The following is a 14,107-nucleotide window of genomic DNA, read 5'->3' as shown; positions in this document are numbered from 1 at the left end:
TGGCTATGGCTCTCTCTCTGAAAGATCTATCCTCGGTCCCACATCTACTCAGCATTTGCCTGTGCTCCCTCTCCCTAATAGTGTCCTGCCCTTATTCCTACTCCCATTCTCTTTCCGCAAAACATAACATTACCCTCACAGTAAAATACTTCTCTTTCTGTCCCATTCCTCTCAGCTCATCCATGCACTGTGAGAACTCTCTGTGCTTAGTTCATTCCCCTGCTTTCAGTGTCATGGCTCTGGATGATGTCTCTCCTCTGCCTCTTTTCCTATTAACCCTAATTCACTGTGTTCTCTTCCTAAGTGAACTGATCCATCAGTGTGACGATCCTTCAGTGATAAATTGGAAACAATGCCGCTTGCAATGAGACCTGACAGGCACTTTCGCAATTGAGGAACTCGCTCACAGAGAAAAACTGAAAGCAGAAGTAGCAAAACCAACATCACATGCTCTGAGTTTAGTTAAAATGAACGTTAACCCTTAATATTCAAACAAAAAGAAAACTACATTTAGCACTTTCTCCTAGTGATTTGAAAATAAACGGTAATTCATGTTAGGAACAATTAATGGGCCATTTAATTGATTTAGACAGTGTTGAAACAAATCAGATAATTCAGAAATAAAGAATAAGTGTGACTCGAATAAAATTGTGGTATATGTAACCTGAACTATACTTAATGTGGTTCAAGATTTGGTGTTAATATCACACATATGCAGCTCAAGCAACAATTCCAATACTTGTAGCTATTAACTGAATCCCTATTAACAGCATTTTCAGCATTTTAGATGCTTTACAGATATAAAACTGCGATACTATTTTAATTTAGAATAAATTCCCATAAACCTGCTGGCAATCGATGAATCCTCTTTTATGTTGTAATGGCCTTGAGTAGCTTTCCACTCAATTCCATTAGAGCATACTCACATAAATGAGACATTTTCGTCAACATTTCTTTCTGCAGATCATAACATACCTAAATGTTACATTATGTCAACCTATGTGAATCCTACCCTGCTTGTCAGTGATAATCCATCATGTAAGGAATTTAAATAATTTAAATAAATATATAAACCAAACTGATAGGTTTTCACCTTTTAATGTAATTAAGCCAACGAGGGGTAAATGTAAACAGAAAATGTTGGCTAAGAGAGCAGGCCCTAGAGCATTATTATATCATTTACTCGCTGCATGATTCCAAATTGAATATACCTTAGAATTAATCCAGTAAGAGATGGTCTTCCGCTCTCTTCCCTCAAAGGAACTGTAAGACTCACCACTGAAATCCTCAGCAGCCGAGACATCCGTAACCATGAAGAAGGGCAAGTTTTCAGAATCTTCTGGATGGACATCTTGTCAGCTACTCGTGCGAAGCATGTGGGCAAGCTCCGATTAAAGTTGTTATTCTCCGACTGCAGTTCTATCAGAGGTGGTGTTGGGGATGGCGGGTTAGAAGGGAGAGGGGTGCCTATTCCCTCTGAGGGACCCAGCCATGCGCCATTGAGTGCCCAGAAAGCAACGTATCTCTGCCCACGCCGCCATTCCCACACACTGCCACACGCCTCACCAACCCCCACAACTCAGCTCTGCTCCCGCACCCCAATACATCCCTTATTATATCTCGATTCTTGTCATTTTTACCTATAAAATTTGAACCAATACTTCAGAAGATACGGATATAAATCAGTTGCTTACATGCAGCTTCAGGCGCAGCCACGTCTGATTGGGCTGTCAGCTCTGAGAGGCAGGACGGAGATGTTGTGTACTACTTTTGCCGGACTCACTGCCGGTACTTTACACAAAGCAAACACCGGGTCTTTCTTTTTGTTTCCTTCCACCCCTGAGTTGAATTTCCCTGTCGCCCGCCCGAAAGCTTCATTTTCAGTTTCCATGGAAAGTTTCCACACACAGCCCCAAGGTTTGAAGACCGCAGACTAAGGACACAGTAATTATCGAACTCAAACACCGAGAATGACTGAAAGCAGAAGTAAAAAAAGCGAAATCACATGCTCTGAAGAACGGCTATCATTGACCCAAAATGTTGACTCAGGCTCTCTCTCCACAGATGCTGCCAGAATGCTCAGCATTTCAACACATTCTGCTTTTTTTTTCTTAATGTCAGATTTTCAGTATTCGCAGTAATTAGTTTATTTGTAATTGGTCCTGATTTCAGTTATTAGGAAGATTAACTCAGATTATTCAGTTCGTGACAGCGGACATTTGGGAATAATAGAGATGGAGATGAGTTCAAGCTATGTTTTGATCAATCAAACGCCAGTTGTATTATTATTAAAACTTTTTTCTCTATTTTACACTATTTTCCCCTGATATTCGAATGTGTTCGTGCAATAAAAACGGACTGGTTCAAACATTAATATTTCAATTATTGTTCCATGTTAATAAAGTTTGTTTGGTGTGTGGCAGCGTCTCAGATTTAGTCGTCAATTGAGAAAATATTTTACTCTAAAAAGTGTTGAATAAGTTCTGTAACTTTACTGCTTGGCATTGGATGCGAACGAGAATCTTACAATATCTCCCGCCTCAATTATGATCAGTCTTTGGTATTTTTCATGACTGTGGGACTGATTGGGAACCTGTTTGCCTCTGGTACTGTGTGTAAGTGTTGGATCATTCTGGAGCCAGGCCTCTGGTTTGATCTGTACATATGATTGATAAATCTCTATCTATTTATATATATATTCTTTGCAGCTGTACCTTTAATGTTCCAATATATAAGTAGTTATCCATCTGATATATAAGTTGTAAATAGTGATAAACTTTAGCACGTGAGATTCTGAATTTTTGTCAGATCATGTGTGTGCTTTCTGAACGAGTTTTAAGTCAACTTGAAATTAAAACAGAAAATGATCGGGATATTTAGCAGGTATAGTAGCATCTGATAAAAGATCTTCGACCTGAAAAGTTTAATCTGTTACCCAATCTACAGTTGCTGCCTGATCTATTGAGAACTTCCGGCATTTTATGTTTTATTTTGGAATAACTGCATTCGCAGTACTCTTACTTTCGGTCATTAAAACTACACAACAGTGATTGCGATTGTGAATAACGTATAACATTAAATCAGTTATTGCAAAATTGTTGGAATCCCAAAACTATCATTCGATCTGCTGTTCAGTTAGTTGTTTTGGGTCACTTATGTGAGATTGACACATTTCCTGTCAATGCTGTAGTACATGTGATTTGGCGGCTGGGATTTATGTATAAGCCTTTCAGCAGGACAGAGTTTGTGTGAAATAGAAATGTCTTCTTCCTCTCCAGCTCTGTTTGAATGTTGGATTAAAAATATGTCTCTGCAACCTGGAATCAGAGTGGGACGGAATATTTCTGCTGGTTCAGCCTTTGGAACTGATGACCTGTATGTGTCTCACTGTGTCTGAGTGATAATGTACCTACTGTTGTGTGAGACCGAACTGCCTGCATTGTTCCTTGTTGGGGGGTGGAAAGAATAATCAAAGATAAAGGCTGTGATGGCGTGGAGGGCAGGAGAGCTTAAATGAAAAAAAAAATAGTGCAAGGCCAGATGGAGAGGTAATGGGAGAGGTAAAGAAATGAAAGATGGAAAGCTGAATGGCAGGATCCTGAATAGTTGTGGTCCAAAAGCAAAGAAACAGAAATAAGAGGAAAACAGAGCAAAGGAAGAGAAAACACAAAATACTGGAAGATCTTATCACGTAAATTACACTGTCATCTTCCAGTCAGTGTTTACAAAATCCACATGTACATTCAGATTGTTCATGAATTCTGGCTTGTTACTCATTCCGAAATCGAGAATGGCCAGTTCCTCTCGGTTTCAAATTTTCTTGTTTCAGCAAACTGTCCAGGTTTCAGGTTATGATTTCACTGATTTTACAAGAATTCTGATTCAGCCCAGTTGAGGTGAAATAGCCAGTTTCTGTGTTAAGACACACATGGAAATATCGACTGGCTGTTGTTCCAAAGGGCTCTTCGTCTCAGGGGGCTCTCATATCCCGGGATCGATGAAAAAACATATCTCTGTTACTGACTGTAACTGATAAAGAATTTGTTTTATCTGTACTCACCGTCCACTACCTAGCAATCAATTTCCAATTCGAAAACTTATTTTAAATTCCCTGTGTTCTCTTTCTTTAATTCTCATTAATGCATTCCCGTTTGGGAATTAAAGGTGCGCAATCCACTTGATAGCCGGGTGTACTAACCACTACACGAACGGTGCCTTAACTGCCAGAGGGGAGGGGCGGAAACAGCAAAAGCCAATGTTTACTTCAGGCATCAACAAATTCAGATGAAAAGGAAGGGGTAAATCAATACTTTCAGGAATTAACCTCTGACTGTGCGTCTGGAGAGGCTGTGGGATTCCTGAAGTTATCCTGGAGCAAGACCAGAAGGTGACAAGGTAGCTTGTCTAAGTGTGCAGATTGTACTTCAATTGCAATCAGGAGTTAATTTACTTATCAACCCACACTTTGATAGATTTGCTGAATGGCGGACATTGAATTCAATGCAGTCACTTGGCAAATGCATTCATCGTTTGTATCGTGCTTAATGTCCCCTACTGTCACGTGACGTTGTTCAATACACAAACGGGAATAAACTGTATGACAACTTAAGAGAGCAGAAATAAGTCTGATGTAGACTTTAGGATTTGACGTTGTTTGCTAAATTGGACACAATGCGTGCAGGTAAAATTGCGCATCAGTGACAGACAGAGTCAGAAACAGCCAGTTTTTTGTTAGAGGGTTACATTTAACAGCTGGCTTTAAAGTTCAGGGCCCACACTGACTTTGAAACTAGAAACGGGACTGCAATACGAAAGCAGCGAAGATATGGTGAAATTTTCTGAATGACTAATCAGAGCCCAAGCGGCGTATCATCACCTGGACGACAATTTAAGTAAAATGACAAGTTTCTACAAGTAGTGCAGATGAGATTTACTAAAGCAGTACATGAGATGCGGGACTACAGTTATGTGGAAAGAGTAGTAAGCTGGAATTTGCTCCTTACAGCAGAGGAAGTTCAGGGAGGTTACTGGAACCTTTCAAATTGTGGAAGTAAATGAGAGTAAAGTGTTTGCGTTGAGAGAACAGCCGGCAACCAGAGGATAGAAAACTAAGAAAAAAAGCGGAGGGGGAAATGAGCAGAGTTCCTTTGATGCAGTGCACTGTTTTGATCTGGAAATCACTGCGTAATAGGTTGGTGGAAGCAGCTTCAAGAATAACTTTGAGAATGGCTTTCAATAAATCCGTGATGTTGGGAGTTTACAGGATTATGAAGAAATGAAAGAGAAGTGGAACTAATTTGGATAGCTCTGCCAGAGGGCCCCCATAGGCAGGATGGGCCAATGGCCTCCATATGTGCTGCAGTTTCTATTATTGTATGATCAACTGTGGGTCAGAAACTTCCTGATACATGCAAAGTCTGCATTCATCCCGTGTTTGAGATGTGAAAGAATTACTGAACTCAGTGGTAAATCATTTTTGAATCCAACCCACTTCGGGGGAAGTGCAGCTGTTATCCTACCAGGAACCTGATATTGGCGTTTGGATCAACAGCTGTCAGTTCACCCTTTGTTAAAAGGCGAGTATGAGCTGTTATTGGGGACAGCAGATTTCCTGGGAGACTGAACACTCATTTACAGTCTGGAGAGGCAGGAACAGAAAAACTGTGGCACTCCGCTCTGTTTACTAACTCTTTATCCCTCTTATTGAAGCCGGTAGCAGGAATCATTGATTCTAATTTCTTTAAAAATGGCTCATACCCTGCAAGGAACGAACCCACATAACTTAATTGACTGAAACCCTATAAACAGTCATGACATGGTGCAATTTCAAGTACAGGTTAGTTAAAAATATTAGATCCTGCAAGGATGCCATGTTCCAGAAATACAGTAACAGCAACAATACTAATAACAAAATATGCGGACTAAGACCGGATACATTTTAACCACACTATTTCCGACTAAACCACATAATATTGGACCAACTGCTTAGACAGCCTGACGGATTGTAATCTGAACAAAGTATTGCTCTTTCCACATCCCTAAATTCATACAACTCCATTCACGACTCAGCTCATTTGCTGTCGAACCTCTCATAACATCAATTTCCGAACTCAAAACTTGACTATTCCAGTGTTTCCCTCGCTGCTCGGCTTGTCCCTATCCTCTTAATGATGTTCATTGAAACTTGCTATCTTTGGTTTCATCTAATTTAATATCTACTTCCAAGCCTTAGTGTCAAATATTTTTTTGAAAACTCTCGTATTAATCATCCTCAGACGTTTTGCAGCATTAAAGGCGCCATAAAAATGCTGAATGCTGAATATTAGAGCGATTAGAGTACGGAAGGAGCCCCTTGTGTTTGCACCAGGTCACTACAAGTTCAATGAACTGCAGTCAATGACGGATCTTTTACCCGTTGTCCAATAAATGTTTCCCTTTCAGGTACTGATATAACTCGCGTTTGAAAGCTATGATTCGAGCCGCCTAAACCACACTCTCAGGAAATTCAGTCAGGTTGTATTTGCACAGAACAGCTTTGCCTCGGGTCGCCTTCCTTTCTTTTGCTAACAACCATGTATCTGTGCCCACTAGTTTCCTACACTTCCAACAGTTAAAAAGCAGGGGACAGATTCTGGGGAAGATGGGGCTGTACAAGGTGGACGAGCTGCATCAGGAGCGGAACTGATGCACACGCAGGGGTAATTTCTAGTACTATGGGGAAGGGTTGAAGCTAGATTGGTAGATGGATGGGAAGACACAAGTGAGGGAAACAAAAATATAAATTAAAGGCAGAAAAGTAGAAAGCAAAAGTTGAAGACAGAGGAAACAAGAGCTTTCAGCAAATAGGGCCATCATATAAAAATATGTAAATACGTTAAAAAGATAAGTATAAAGGCACTGTTTCTGAATGAGGTAGGCATTGAGGTAGAAAAAGTGACAGCGCAAATAGTTGTAAAGGAGAAGGATATGATAGAGATGGCAAAGACATGACTGCAGGGTGACCAAGGCGGGGAACTGAATTTCAAACTGCATTCGATATTTAAGACAGAGAAGTAAAACTACAAAGAAAAATTGTGTGTCTTTTTTAGTTAAGGATGAAATCCGTGTGATAGTGAAATTGAACATTGTGTCGCAAAATCTAGATGTAGAATCAGTCTGGGTAGATCTAAGAAGAAGCAAAGGGCAGAAAACATTAGCGGCAGTTGTCTATAGACCTCCAAACAGTTTTGATTAGGGCGCTGACGGAGTAAATAGGACATTTGAGATGGTTATAGGCAGGGTGCTACAGTAATCATGGCTGACTTCAATCTACATAGATATTGGGCAAACCACATTAGCAATAATACTGTGACGGATGAATTCCTGGAGCGTGCACGAGATTTATTTTCGACTAGTATGCCTAGGGTCCGACTCGGGAACAGGCTATCCTAGATTTGTCATTGTACAATGGGAAGTGTTAATTAATAATCTTGGTGTTCGGGATCTTTTAGGGAACAGTGAATATCACATGATAAAAGAAACCTTGGTGAGCATGTCCGTAGATCCTTGAAGACACCAGGACAGGTAGATGAGATTATGAGGAAGGCACATGGGATACTTGATTTTATTAATCGAGGTATAGTATACAAGCGCAAGGAGTTTATGAAGCCGTTTTAAAGGTTAGTTAGGCTACCTCTGGAGCACTGTGTGCAGTTCTGGTCGCCAGGCTATCGGAAAGATGTGTAAACTAGGGTCCTAAATCTTAAGAAAGAAAACTACAAAGATGTGAGGCGTAGGTTGGCTCGAAAAGATTAGGGAAATTAATTGAAAGGCTTGACGGTGGACAGAAAATGACCAATGTTTAAGGAACTGATATATGCGTCGCAAGAGTTATCCATTGCTTCCTGGCATAAAAAAGACAACACAAGACATTAAGGACAGTATTAGATCAAAAGTAGAGTCATATATTGTTGGTAGGGAAAGTAGCAAGCCTGAGGGTTGGGGGCAGTTTTCAATTTAGCAAGGAGAACCAAAAAATTGATTAAGAATGGCAAAAAATATTATGAGAGTAAAACACACGGAACATAGAGCAGACTGTTAAAGATTTTATAAGTACCTAAAAACGAAAGAGATTAATGAAGACCAATATAGGTCGATTACAGTCTGAAACTGGAGAAGATATTCTAGAGGAAAATACAATGGTAGAACCATTAAACACATAGTTTAGTTCTGTCTTCGCAGAGGAAGACACAAACAACTTATCAGAAATACGAGGGTCTATTGAGGAGGAGGAATTGAAGGAAATTAGCATCACTGAAACAATAGCGCCGGAATAATAAATGGAACTGAGAGCCTATAAATCCCCAGTACCCGATAATCTACATCCCAGGGCACGAAAGGAGGTAGCCATGAAAATAGTGGATGTGTTGACTACCATCTTCCAAAATTCTGTAGGTTCTGGAACAGTCCTGGCTGATTGGACGGTGGCAAATGTAACCCCATATTAAAAAAAGAGCGACGGAGAAAACAACGAATTACAGACCGATTTGCCTAACTTCAGTATTAGGGAAAATACCAGAATATTTTATAAAGGATGCGACAACAGGGCACTTACAAAATATCAACGGGATTAGGCAAACTCAACGTGGATTTATATTAGGGAAGTCATGATTGAAAAACCTATTGGATATATTTGAGGAGGTTACTATCAGAATAGATATTTTCAAATTTGCTGATGACACGAAGTTTTATGGGAACGTGAGCGATGAGAAGAGTGTTGAGAGGCATCAATTTTACACAATTTGATTGAGTAAGCAAATATATGGCAGACACAGTATAAAATGGATAGGTGTTAACCGTTGCTCAAAGAAAAACAGAATGGCAGAGTATTATGTAAATTGTGATAGATTGGGAAATGTTGACGTTAAAAGGGGCCTGAGTGCCCTTGTACACCTGTCACTGAAAGCAAGCATGCAGGTGCAGCAAGAAGTAGATAAGGCAAATGGATTCTTGACATTGTGAGAGGACTTGGGTTCAGGAACACGGATGCCTTGCTGCATCTGTACAGGGAATTGGTGAGTCCGGGCCTGGAGAATTGTGTGCAGTGTTGAGTTCCTTATCTAAAAACTATATACTTGCCATTGAGGAAGTGCATCGAAGGTTCAGCAGACTGTTTCCTAGAATGGCAGGATTATTGTGTGATGAGAGATTGGGCCGAATAGGCCTGTATGCACTGGAGTCTAGCAGAATGAAAGAAGATCACATTGAAACATCTAAAATTCTGCCAGAGATGGACAAACTGCGTGCGAGGTTGATATTTCCTCTTGCCGGTGTGTCTAGGACAAGGGGTAACAGTCTCAGGATTCGGGTTAGACCATTTTGGACTGAGATGAAGAGAAGGTTTTTCACTTAGAGGGTGGTCAACCTATAGAATTCCCTGCAACAAAAGGCTGTGGTGGCCAAATCACGGCATTGATATGAGAAGAAGATCGAATTCTGGACTCTAAAGGCGTCAAATTGTGTTTCGAAGTTGCGTGAGTTTGGCGTTCAGATAGACGATCAGCCATGATCAAATTGAATGATGGAAAGGGATCAAATGGCCGAACCACTTACCCCTGCTCAGTTTTTTTGTTTCTTTCTCCTATTCTACTCTCTCCCAATCACTCAAGATTTTGAATAACTCTATCAAATCCCCCCACAACCTTACCTTCTCTTAGAAGAACAGCCCCAGGCTCTCTAATCAATCTATGTGACTCAGGTTTCTCCTCTTGGAATCATGTCTTTGAATCATTTATGCATCCTGTTCAATGTCTTCACATCTGTCCTACAGTTTGGCACACAGAACTGGGCGCAATACAGCAATCAGTAACAAAACAGCGCTTGGCACAGGTTTATCATAAATTCCTTGTTCTTTTACTTTTAAACATTATAGTGCTGTCTATTAGAAAGGCATTACACGATGGGACATATGTTATTATTCAGTGAATGGAGGTGGACAGGCATATTTCTCAATAAGGCACCCATGATGGGAGATGTGTTATTGTTCAGTGGGTGGAGAATTTTAAAAAAAACATAGATTTGATACTTGTGTGGAACGATTTCAAATATAGATTCGTAGAGTCTAGAGCACGGAAAGAGGTCATTCGGCCCATCATGTACGCGCCAGTCACCAAGCCGCTATCTATTCTAACCAATATTCCAGTAGCTGTACCGTAGCCTTGTATGCTTCGGCGTTTCAAGTTTCCATCTAAATGCTTTATAAATGTTATGAGGGTTCCCGGCTCTATCACCCTTTCAAGCAGTGGCTTCCAGGTAACCCCCAACCCTCTGGGTGTTTTTGCTTTCCTCAAATCCCCTCTTAATCTCCTCCCCATCACCAAAAATTCATGCTCCCTGGTTATTGACCCCCTTCACTAAGGGGACAATTTTCGTCCTGTCCACCCTATCTGTGCCCCTCATAATTTTGTACACCTCAATTCGGTCCCCCATCCTTCTTCTTTCATGTGAGGAAAACAACTCCGGCCTATCCAACCTCTCTTCATAGCTGAAGCTCTGCAGCCCAGGCAACACCTTGGTAAATTTCCTCTGCACCTTCACTAGTGCAATCACATCCTTCCAATAGCGTAGCTAGCAGAACAGCACACAGTACTCCAGAGCGGGCCTAATTAACCTTTAATACGGCTCCATCATAAGCTCCCTGCGCTTGTATTCAATGCCTCGACGAATACAATCAAGTATCCCATGTGCCTTCTTAATAGGCTCATCTACCTGTTGTGGTGTCTTCAAGAATCTATGGGCATACAGACCAAGGTTGTCTGATCCCTTGCACTTCCTATGGTCCTATCATTCATCGTGTACTCCCTTACCTTGCTAGTCCTCCCAAAATGCATCACCGTACAATTTTCTGGATTACGTTCCAAGGGCCACTGTTCTTCCCATCTGACCAGCCTGTCTTTATCGTCCTGTAGCCTGAGTCTTTCCTTCAGGCTATTTATCATTCCATAAATTTTAATGCCATCTGCGAACTAACTGGCCATATCTCCTACATTCATCTGCTGATAATTAATGTATATTGCAAAGAGCAAGGGACCCAGCACCGAGCGCTGAGTCCCCAACAAGACACAGATTTCCAGTCACAGGAGCAACCTTCGAACATTACCCTTTGTGTCCTGCCTCTAAGCCAATTTTAGGTTCAATTTTCCAAATCGCCCTGGAACTCATTACCTTCTTGAACGGTGTCCCATGCGAGACCTTGTCAAAAGCCTAACTGAAGTCGCTGTAGAATACTTGAACGGCAATACCCTGATCTACACACCTATTCACCTCGAAAAATTCAATCAAATTTTTTTAGTCATGATCTCCCGCTGAAAAAGCAATGCTGACTATCCTTTATTCATAGTTGCCTCTCCAAGTGGAGATGAATTCCGCCCCTCCAAATTTTGTCCCCGAAAGTTTCCCTGCCACTGATGTTAGATTAACTGGCCTATGGGTGATTGGTTTATCGCTACCACACTTCTTGAATAACGGTACCACATTTGTTGTGCTCCAGTGTTCTGGCACCTCTCCCTGGGTCTGAGGGTGTATCCACTTTTAAGGCAGCTAAGACCGCTAATAACTCCTCTTTCTCAATGCTAATTTGTTCAAGTATATCACAGTCCCCTTCTTTGATGCCAATACCTACGGCGTCCTTCTCTATACTGAATACGGATGCAAAGTATTCATTTAAAACCACACCTACGTCTACCGGCTCCTCACACAGACTGCCACTTTGGTCTCTAATGGGCTCTCCTCAACTTAATAGCTGATGTGAACTTCAGGAACGCCTATTTCAAACTCATCAACAATTGTGGGTATCAAACTATACCCAAAATCCAACGCTAGGTGAATCATTATTAGGTGAATTTATTGTTATCGTTGAAAAAAAATAGAAACCTATAGGCAACTGTTCAGTATCAAAATCTAGAGAAATGTGCATGGTCTAGTCAATGATGATGTTTAAGTGGTGAGTATGGATTCTTTCCAAGCAAAATAACTGGCTTCAATTCCCACCCATCGCAGCCTTTGGCCGCGAAACCAGATGCATATAAAATTCAAGGAACGGAGGTGAAATTAACGGAGGTGAATATATGTTCTGATGAAGAGTCATACGGATTCGAAACGTTAACCCTCTTCCACTCCGCAGATGCTGTCAGACCTGCTGAGTTTTTACAGCTAGTTTTGTTTTTGTTGCAGATTTCCAGCATCCGCAGTATTTTGTTATTATTATATTTGAACATAACGTGCTTTGCGGCGATTTTAGTTCAAAATTTCAAACAAAAATACTTTCAACATCCAGTAACCTTCCATTTCAAATTTAAGAGCTTCGTTCCTCATTGTTGGACATTATGATGTCTTCCTGAACTGAAATGTGGAACCGGAATCAAATTACTCGGATTGGTGAAATTCAATGATTTTCAGAATGTTTTCCCTCTGTTAGTTTGTGTTTCTTACTTAAATGTCGATTACCGCCTAGCGATTGTTTTATTCTTCAATAAATGAGACAGAGTGCTACACACGCTGAAAATTTGAGATAATTATAGAAGGTGCTGCAAAGACTCGACAGGTCCGCTAACATATGTGGAGAGAGGAAGGGAGCATTAACATTTAAGTTCTATAGAAGGATCCGAAAGCTGAATCGTTAACAAGAGCTTCCCCACTGCACAGAAACTGTCGCCCCTACATGCTGAACCTTTCCATTTTCCTTTTTCTTTGAGCTTTATTCCTACCGATTTCATTCCTCTCCAGGTGAATGTTTTCTGTGAAACTTCCAGCGTCCCCTCAGTTCCTTGTTTATGTGTATCTTTTATTTGTTTTTGTTTGGAAATAATGTCGATCTTAAACTGGAAAATCGCACAGAACCACTGCACAAGCCAGAATAAAATTTAATAGAGAAAACTTACAAATAATGAACCAGAATATTCATATGAAAAATCGATCGTTTTACTTTAATATCTAAAAATGTGAAACAGTGTGAGTGTAGACAATCTGAGCAGAATTTATTTCCAGACAGGTCCTGTGAAATTCCGCGGTTTTGTAGCAGTTCTCACTTCCGGCCAGTAGTCATCACCAACGTGTGGCACAGCGAAGTTCACAGGTCAGAGAGATAGACACAGCAGAAAATAATGGCTCAACTTAAATTGGGCAGGTGCGATTTTGACCTAGGCGGGGGTCTTCCAGGCAGCAATATGCTGAGGCAGATGCGGCTGGCCAAGTTTGAAATTCCGTCGTTACCTGTTTTCATTGACAGTTCCTACCGTTTGCAGCAGCAACCAATTGTTGAAGGAACTCGTTAGGCTAGATGACGAGGCGATGATGTGACCGGCATCACTGAAAAGCCTATTGTTCTTTTGCTGCTGTTTGATAGCATTGTCGACAACACATTCCAACACTTTGCTGATGATCAAGAGAAGTTTCATGGGACGAGGAAGGAAATCCAGGGAACACATTAACGGGTGAATGATAAATGGAATGCAAAGTTGCATGGAGGGTTAACTGCATTTCTTTCTTTAGAAATACGGACGTGAGAGATACAAATAATTTGGATAAAAAAATAGAAGAGTCGGCCATGTCAGGGAGACACAATGGCTGCCAATTAGAAATAGAGCAATTCAGGGAACACAAGAAGTCTAAATATCCAAACAGGGTTAGGGAATTACAATAATTTGTGAATTGATTTGGCACGGCACTGTAAAGTGTCCGTGTTCATTTCTTTCTATTTCACGTTTCAATATTGGATGCTGTAGTTAATCAGACATTTCTTTAATGAGTGTAGAGATGGTTGCCGATTTAACCGTGCATGGCAGAATTAAAATATCTGTCTGCTTCCCGATGCGACCTTAAATACTGTTGCTCGCCTGACTGCAGTGAAAGGAAAATGTAGCCAAAACACAGAAATGAAAGCCAGTACCTTCTAAAGCTGACTCAATCGGATTTGGCAGAGCCCGCCTCCACGGGAACCTGCAACAATGTAGAGTTTGGCTTTCGGAGAAGCTCGTGATTAAGTGGAACAGTTAAGGGTGGCGGGAAAAGGATTACGTCACTAGAGAGAATGAATGAAGTTCTTTTGCAGTTGAAGTTCCAAATCCATTGT

At 40.9% G+C, this 14,107-nt stretch overlaps 1 protein-coding gene across 3 annotated transcripts in view; it reads right to left on the bottom strand.

The window, feature by feature from the left end:
* LOC144671979 (uncharacterized) overlaps positions 1-1,962 on the bottom strand; it is a 70,262-nt gene extending 68,300 nt beyond the window's left edge. For 2 of the 3 annotated variants that reach the window (XM_078533918.1, XM_078533916.1), the window contains exon 1: positions 1,695-1,962. The gene's annotated coding sequence lies outside the window, so the exon portion shown is untranslated. Of the gene's footprint in view, positions 1-1,276; positions 1,353-1,694 lie in introns of those variants that run through there. The other variant, XM_078533917.1, reaches the window with a different exon arrangement.
* Positions 1,963-14,107: the final 12,145 nt, after the last annotated feature.

The sequence above is a fragment of the Cetorhinus maximus genome, chromosome 35 (assembly GCF_964194155.1).
Source record: "Cetorhinus maximus chromosome 35, sCetMax3.hap1.1, whole genome shotgun sequence".
In the NCBI taxonomy this organism is placed as follows: domain Eukaryota; kingdom Metazoa; phylum Chordata; class Chondrichthyes; order Lamniformes; family Cetorhinidae; genus Cetorhinus; species Cetorhinus maximus.
Note: the sequence above shows the minus strand (reverse complement) of the source record. Positions and strands in the feature narration are given on the sequence as shown.